Below are 8,989 nucleotides of genomic sequence, written 5' to 3'. Positions count from 1 at the left end.
CCCCCCCCCCCCCCCCCCCCCGCTTGTGTTCCCTCTCTTGTTGTCTCTCCCTCTCTGTCAAATAAATAAATAAAAAAATCTTAAAAAAAAAACCAACAAAATTTAATGTTCCATTAGTCTTTGTCAAAAGACTAATTCTTGCATTATATGAACACTTGCACATACATATCCTGATTTCTTTGTGTACTGGCACTAGAACCCACCTCTTTCCTCACTTGGCATACCCTTCTAAGGCCTGTAAACTTTATTTTATTGTGTCATCAGTGTCCGTCATTACTTCTTCTGGCACAATGTTTCCTGAGAAATTAGTCTCTTAGATGTTCTCAGTGTTCCTGTAATTTTAGTCAAATAGTCTGCTTCAAGAACAGACTCAAAATCATATTGTCTAGGTAAGTGTATAAATTTGGGTAAGTGACTTAATCTCTCTGCCTCATTTCCTCATTTTAAAATGGGGACAATAATACCTACTCATCAGGGCTTTTGGGGGCTATTTTATCTGTGTTTTAGAGTCTGATAACAATGTCAGCCTGACCAGTACCTGATTCACTCTTCCATTTAGTTGCATGTCCACAAGAAAAAGAAATGAAATGATTTTTCACTAAGATAAAGATGAAATATATATATATTTTCTGTCTATTTCCAAAACACTGAGAACAGCACATGCCTTGTTTTCATTTTTTTCTTCATTTGAGGACCATCTAAAATTATTTTAATAGAATGTTGGCTATAACTATAATTTTTAAAAGACTCCATAAAAATTTAAGTTTAAGCAAGTGTTAATATTTTGTACATTTTTCACGGTAAAGAAATGTCTTTTTTTCCATTTCAAGTCCAACTTTGTTAAGGAGCACAATTTCCTGCATTGGTAATGTTAAATGTAACTTTAGCTTTCGATTCATTGCTGTGGTTGTGTTTCCAGAGCCTGCTGTAAGAGATAAACCCATTGCAAATGAAGACAGCATTCATTTTCTTCCACCTCAGGCCACACAGAATTGATTGAGGTGATAAAATGACAGCAACTTGTAATATACTGAAGGCTCTTTAATTCGAAAACGAGTTCTAACCTGATTCAGAGCTTGTTTAAAGCTAATTTATAGCTTGCATAATTTTTAGCCAGCCGACCAAGGTAAAGGATGATACATGAAAACTAATAAAGAATTAACTTATGATACATTCACACTTGTTTGTTAAAGTCAACTGGTATTAAAAAACACAGGTGGGAGCAGAATGGCAGAAATAATAATTGGTAAGCTTTGCCTCACATAAGTAGCATTGTTGACAACAGTTTAAATGTTTCATCATCTCATTTCAGACCTAACTTCTTGTCCTGTCTTCGTAAAATCAGTTCTATTTGCATTTCTTGATTTTTCATCACATCTATATTAAGGTTAGTGAGAGGCTGGGTACAGTTGGCAGAGGCTGTAACTGCCACAAGGACAAATGTACTGTAGGCCGTGGTGACAATGCTGCTGCTAACTAGTTCTGTCAGCATTTAATCTCTTTCAAGATGCAAGCTGAAAGGAATTAGAACTCTTCAGTTTTATTTGGGCTCAAAAAAAATCCATAGGCTTTTGGCCTTTGTGGGCTGTTTTTCTCTCTTTATTTGAACATTTTTTGACCCACAAATAATATAACTACCATAGTAAAGTATTTTGTACTATGAATGAGGCCAGATTTTCAGAAATTTCATGTCAGCATTCATGAGTAAAATGGATTACATTTTTCTTTTTTGTATTTAAATCCTTTGCATGGTAATAACTTTTACCCTTTAAAAAAAAAAGACATGGAGGATGAGCATGTCTTTTGTCATATGCTATTATTATAGATCCTAGAAAATGATGAAAAAAATTTTTTTAAGATTTATTAGCAAGAGAGAGCAAGAGAGCATGAACGGGGGAGGGGCAGACGGAGAGGGAGAAGCAGACTCCCTGCTGAGCAGGGAGCCTGACTCGGGGCTCCATCCCAGGACCCTGGGATCATGACCTGAGCTGAAGGCAGACCCGTAACTGACTGAGCCACCTAGGTGCCCCAAAATGATGAAACTTTGAGAAGAGCATTTACCATCCCTTACCATATGTATCACACTTGTACACTGCAAATGTTTTGGCTATCTAAGCTAAAAATGTCTGTAAATGTATATAAACATAGGTTTAGATATATGAGACTGTACTCTCATATTCTGTAGTTTCTTCAGTGAAGCTTGTCTAGATAACTTGTAAGGTATTAAGACAAAAAGATTATGGTTAATCTAATTCTGACCATAATAAACATGGCCATAATTATTTTAATAACTCTTTTGAAAATTATAAAGCAGTACGTGCTTATTATAGAATAATATAGAAAGATGAAAATAAAAATCATTCAGGGAATAACCATTGCTCACATTTTGTTATTTTTTCTATGTGTATTTTTTTTTTTTTTAAAGATTTTATTTATTTGACAGAGAGAGACACAGTAAGAGAGGGAACACAAGCAGGGGGAGTGAGAGAGGGAGAAGCAGGCTTCCCGCCGAGCAGGGAGCCCGATGCGGGGCTCGATCCCAGGACTCCGGGATCATGACCCGAGCCGAAGGCAGACGCTTAACGACTGAGTCACCCAGGCGCCCCTCTATGTGTATTTTTAAAAATCTTAACATAATATGACATATGCCTGCATTCTCATTAGAGGCAGTGTTGCTCCAAGGGGGCAAAAATTGGTTCTCACAGGAGTAAGAACAAAAGAGGGTTTGTGACCCTCCACTCTTCAACCTTTTCTGATAAAATCTTACTCTTAGTATTTAATTTCTTTCAGGTTTTCTTGGGTATCACACAAGTAGTACTGTCATTAAGATTCATGAAAAAATATACAAAATGTATAATGATCAGTAATACAGAACAATGAAACAGATGGTTATGATCACATGACATTCCATCAATTGCTTGATCTTGAAGTTATTTCACACAAGGTGGCTACACGTGCCTGTTGGCTGCTATTGGCTGTCTTGTGGATGTTGTTTATGCTTGATCTTCAGTGCTTTTGTGTATAACAGGCTTTGAGAATGAATAAAAATAGATTAATATTACAAAAATTATTTAATCCATCATTAATTATATCAGTTGCTGAAATGAGAACATACTGACAATATATGAATGATTATTTAGCAGCTATTTATATTCTCTCATCAAGTGAAACCTAAAGTTCACTAAAATTTTAAGACCTACTTAATTTTTTTGGTTACTTTTGCTGGAAATATAATAGTTTGAGTGACTTAAGACTTGATTTTACATTGTTACATGTAAAAGAATTTTACATTCTTACATGTTTATATGTAACGACATTTTAATTTTTAAATCTTGTAATGTTTTACAAATTTTTAAAGTATAGTTGACACAGTGTTACATTAGTTTCAGGTGTACAACATCATGATTTGACAAGAGTATGCATTATGTTTTGCTCATCACAAGTGTAGCTGCATCTGGCACCATACAATGCTCTTGCAGCACCATCGACTATTCCCTATGTTGTGCCTTCTGTCCCTGTGACTTATTCATTCCGTAACTGAGAGCCTGTTATCTCCCAATCCCCTTCATCCATTTTGCCCATTATCCCACTCCCCTCCCATCTGGCAACCATCAGTTTATTCTCTGTATTTATAGGTCTAGTTCTGCTTATTATTTGTTTATGCATTTGTATTTTTTACAATTCCACATATAAGTGAAATTTATGGTATTTGTCTTTCTAGGTCTGACTTGTTTCACTTAGCATAGTATTCTCTAGGTCTGTCCATGTTGTCACAAATGACAAGATCTCATACTTTTCTGTTGCTAATATTATTCCATTGTGTGTGTGTATCACATCTTTTTCCATTCATCTATTGATGGACACCTAGGTTGCTTCCATATTTTCACTATTGTAAACAATGATGCAGTAAACACAGGGGTACATATATCTTTTTGAATCAGAGTTTTGTTTTGTTTTTTTTCCTTTGGGTAAATTAAAAAAAGTCTATTTTTAGTTTTTTGAGGAACCTCCATACTGTTTTCCGTAGTGGCTGTACCAGTTACATTCCCACCAACAATGCATGAGAGTTCCTTTTTCTCCATATATTTGTCAACACTTGTCTTTTTTATTTTAGCCATTCTGACAGGTGTAAAGTGATCTCTGATTATGGTTTTGATTTTGATGGGATCAGTGATGTTGAGCATCCTTTCATGAATCTGTTGGCTATCTGTAAGTCTTTGGAAAAATATCTATTCAGCTCCTCTGCCCATTTTTTAATAGGATTTTTTTGGCATATAATTTATATAAATAAATTACTCAGCAGTTATAGTTACACAGTTAAGTTACATGTTAATAACTTCTAATTTTTAACTTCTGTTAAATTACAAAATGATAAAAATTTATATTTAATCATTCATAACCTTGTATCAAAAAGTTAAGCTTCATCTAAAACTAATGATATAATGTATGGGGATTAACATAAGAATAAAAAAATAAAAAATAAATAAAAAAAGTTAAGCTCTTTTTAAGCATAAAACTTAACTCCTTTTATTATATAAAGTACAGCTAGCTATACATACAGCACATAAACAGATATACAGTGTATCTGTGGCATTAAAATTTCATGGGGAGGCATTAAGGAAAAAAATTCTAAAAAGACTGCGGGATACTAATAAAACAGTTGAGAAACACTAGCATAAACAACTGTTATCCTCCTCTTTCCCTTAATATTACATAGTAATTATTCAAATTATTTTTATGCAAAGCCAGTTTTGTGCCCTGCACACAATGGGTATAATAAATTAAGAAAAAGTAGATTCACTTGTGACATCAGTTATTATAATCAGTTTTATTTGAAATTTCATTTGAGATGATAATCCATAAATTCTAGTAATCCACAAATATCCATACAGTACTAGATCATTTTGTGATTGTTGGAGACAGAATCGTAAATATCTACTTAGAGATTGAAACATCAGTCTTAATAAATCTATAAATTTCAGTGGGATAGGATTCCTTTTTAACATTTTTTATGTGTTATTGTTTGAAGTCTTTCAAATGATCTGACCTTTGTATTTACTATAATCCTAGTTTGTATGCATATTATTCTTTTATATAATTCTAGGGTATGATTTATGACTGTCATTTACAAACATTAATGCCTTTGTGCTGGCCATTACTGTGCTATGAAGATTAAAAAACTAGTAAGACATTTTGTCTTGGTTACTTAAAAATGGGAGCAAGACAGAATTCTTCCTCTAGGTAACTCTCTCTCATTGGGAAGATAGGCATGTAAACTGAGGAACTAAGGACTTATTAGTGCTTTAGAAGTTTAAGTAGGAGTGCCTGGCTGGCTCAGTCAGTAGAGCATACAACTCTTGATCTTGGGGTTGAGTTCAATCCCCATGTTGGGTGTAGAGATTACTTAAATAAATAAATCTTTAAAAAAAAAAAAAACTAACAGTACCACGTATTTGATATTGTAGAAAATATAGAAACCATTGTTTTATGGAGCCTAGCAAGCAAATATTTGGCAGAATGAAGTATGACAATAACAAATGTTTTACCATATAAACTATATATTACACTCAATACTGTAAGAGTAGTTTAATTTCTAAAATTTATCTCACATCTGTATTTCCATCAACTATCTTGAGAAAAAAGATTGAGAGACAAGGACTCGAAGACTGAGAGTAGTATATTTTTTTATTGTTTTCTTATGTTTATGGTGAAGACTTTTTTTTTATTCAGCTCCATTCTCACTTAGTTCACAGTCACTAAAATTTAAACTTCTGGACTTGAACCATATAATATAAAAACTTTACTTTTAAAAATTGCACTCCCTTTTAAGTGAATTTGAAGCCATTGTAACAAGTGATTTTGGAACCCAAGTAATGTAACCAAATGCAAACATACGGTTGTTCTATTTTTCTTGTTTTTATAGCTTTGGGAAGATGGTGTTTTTAGAGCGAATATTTTATTTTTTCCCCAGTATGTTTTAAAAATCTAATAAAAACAAAGGCCTTGGAGATATTCTTATTACAGAAGTTTCAAGGAGTAGGATTGTCTGCAAAAAAAATTGTTTTCATATATACAACATTTATATAAGAAAAAAAATTTGTTTTACCAGCAAACAGCTTTTTATATATGTTCTTCCAGTTGCACTGCAGTTAACAATAGAAAGGAGTTGGTTTCAAAATAATTTAAAGCAAAATTTGTCCCTAGCACAGAACTGATTTATTAAATTTTAAAATAAGTGACCTATTAAGAGAAAATGTTTAAATCTGTTGTTTCTGTTATCAAATATAAGGCATTTATCTGTATTTAACCTTTTAGAATCATTGTGTTTATTTCAATGAATACTCATTTTTTCTAACATTTGGAGGATATTTAATACATGACTTAGTACCATTTGCATATAGGAATATTCATTTTAGAAGTTCTGTTCTCCATTTAAATTTTACCTATTGACTCAGGTAAGAGAGCATAATCAAGTTAACTAATTGTCACAGTCTCATGGACTTCATATTGAGAGGAAATTAAAGACAAATAGAAGAGTGCCTGGGTGGCTCAGTAGGTTGAGCAGCCGGCTCTTGGTTTCAGCTCAGGTCATCATCTTGAGCTGACATCGAGCCCGGTGGTGGGCTCAGTGCAGAGTCTGCTTCAGATTCTCTTTCCTTCTTCCTCCAGCTCGAGTGTGCATGTGCTCGCTCTCTCTCCGTTTCTCTCTTTCAAATAAATAAAGACAAATAGAAATCATCAGCCTTTAGTTTGATATCAAACTTGAAAGATTTTACAAAGTTGTATTATATTTAAATGAAGAATGTATATATTTTACATTAACCCTGAAGTGTAAGTAATTTAAAATGTTAAAAGGCAAATGTATGGAACATACCAAGCATTTAGCTTTGTTTCTGAAAGAAACGAAATTACAAAAAAATGAAAAATTACAAAAGGTAATTAAGGTACCTTAAAAGACCAAAAGTTACAGTAGGTATACAAAGGTATAGTAAATGTTTCTAGAAATGAGAGTAAAATTTTCCATAGAATACAAAGTACGTACTATTAAAAATAATGTACTAATGCATCATTATGATCAGCAAGTTCATATAATAATGGCATTGACTTCTGGATTCCTGTCTGGGTATGGGGGTGACCTGGCCCTTGAGGCCAGTTATTTGAAGACCCACAATTCTCTACCCATTTCTACATACCATTCTACACAGATCGCTATATATGTCCCTAAACACATTTTTATACTGATTCTACACATACCTCTGTACACCAATCTTTTTATACCCCTGTATACATCCCTACAGATGTTCCTACATACTCTACATGTATCCCTACACACTGATCCCCTACAGAGCCATTTCCAGGACCCTTTGTACACACACCCTGTGTATACACATACACACTGAACACTAAAACAAAAAAAACTTACCTTCCTGTCCTTAGTATGTGTGATATACCCTTATTTTTTCTCTTAAATTTTACTATTAAAACCAGATTTTTCAGAAGTCACTAAACCAACATTTTGTTTAGACTAGAACATACTTGCTGTTCTAGTACATCCAGACTGATATATAGGTCAGTATATTTTTGCTATGTGTCTAGGCATATGAATACAGATAAAGAAGCAAATAAAACTTAGGAGGAAGTAATATTTTGCTTACATTCCAAATTTTGTAGAGAGTTTTTTTAAGCTTTCATGTTGTGATCTCTCATTGCTCAGCAGTGATTACCTATGGATTTATAATTTTTTTCTCATCATATGATACACAAACTACAAGAATATCTTATGTAGAAATATTTAAAGAAACTAGAAGTTCAAGCAAAAAGGTTTAAATGTTAGGATTTAAAAGAGCTTTATATCATAGGATTGAAATTTCTATACCTTATGATTAAATGATAGGCTTCATGCTAGTAGAATGGCAGTAGGTTGCAAAGTTTGGCATTATCTGAAATTGTTTTCAACTATTTACCAACATTGAGAAATGTTTAATTCCTGGGAAACATCTTTGATGTATGGTCAGTCTTGTCATGAAACTGTCAGGAAGCCGGTATGCCTGAGGAGTGTCAGGTTTATGGTCAGTCAAACCTGGATTTGAATATCTACTCCTCCACTTAGTAGTTGTGACACTCTGGGCAAATTCCTTAACCCTTCTGAGTTTCAATGTCATCATCAGTAAACTTACTTAATAGGCATGTTTTGAGGATCAAAGAATAGCATATATAGAATGCCTAGCACAATACCTGGCCCGTTAAATCCTCCATAAATGGTACTATGTATCATTGTGATTATTATTACATACCAAAAGTTATAGTAGGTATACAAAAGATAATAGTAAATGTTTCTAGAATTGATGAGAGTTGAGTAAAATTTTCTATAGGATATGATGTACTATTACAATAATCTTTTGTTTATCCTATTTGTGAGCAAAGCTAAGCTATTTTGTTGCATCTGTGTTTGATTTTTCATAACTCAAAGGTAGGAATGCCTAAAAACTTACAGTAGTTCTTTACATAATTGTTACTGTCAGAAAGATTCCTTGAGAAAAATAGTATCATTCATAAATCTGGGTATAGACTCTTTTTTTCTGGGTTAATAACGGAATTATAGCACAGTACTATTTCATAACTTTTTCAACAAAGGGTTATATGAATATTGTATTTTCTAGGCATCTCAAGTTTTAATTCAAGGTATTAGTGTTCTTTTTCACATGCTATTAAATTATTGCTAATAACAGGTCAATAGTTACTGCAGATGTGCTCAGGATAAGTAAAGTCCTCAATAAGTAATGTCTGCCTTAAAAATTCAGTTGGTTAGAATTAAAAAGCATTTACCCAGGAAGAGAATTGGTTCCCCAAGGTTATTTGAAGAAAATACCAGCTTCACCTTGAGTTCTATTCATAATAATATACTTCTCATTCATTTAAAATAGTTGGAATCTTTGAATTTAAATCTAGAATTGGCTTTGCAGTCAACTGGTCAAATGCTCTTAGACCT

General features: G+C 33.1%; 1 protein-coding gene across 4 annotated transcripts in view; it reads left to right on the top strand.

The window, feature by feature from the left end:
• PHF14 (PHD finger protein 14) overlaps window positions 1–8,989 on the top strand; it is a 195,611-nt gene that overhangs the window by 160,200 nt on the left and 26,422 nt on the right. Inside the window, exon 18 of one of the 4 annotated variants that reach the window (XR_014139322.1) lies at window positions 920–1,001. The exons of the other annotated variants lie outside the window; for them this stretch is intronic. The gene's annotated coding sequence lies outside the window, so the exon portion shown is untranslated. The remainder of the gene's footprint in view (window positions 1–919; window positions 1,002–8,989) is intronic. 4 annotated transcript variants of the gene reach the window in all.

Source organism: Leptonychotes weddellii, chromosome 12 (assembly GCF_054177405.1).
Source record: "Leptonychotes weddellii isolate Sample4059 chromosome 12, ASM5417740v2, whole genome shotgun sequence".
In the NCBI taxonomy this organism is placed as follows: Eukaryota; Metazoa; Chordata; class Mammalia; order Carnivora; family Phocidae; genus Leptonychotes; species Leptonychotes weddellii.
Note: the sequence above shows the minus strand (reverse complement) of the source record. Positions and strands in the feature narration are given on the sequence as shown.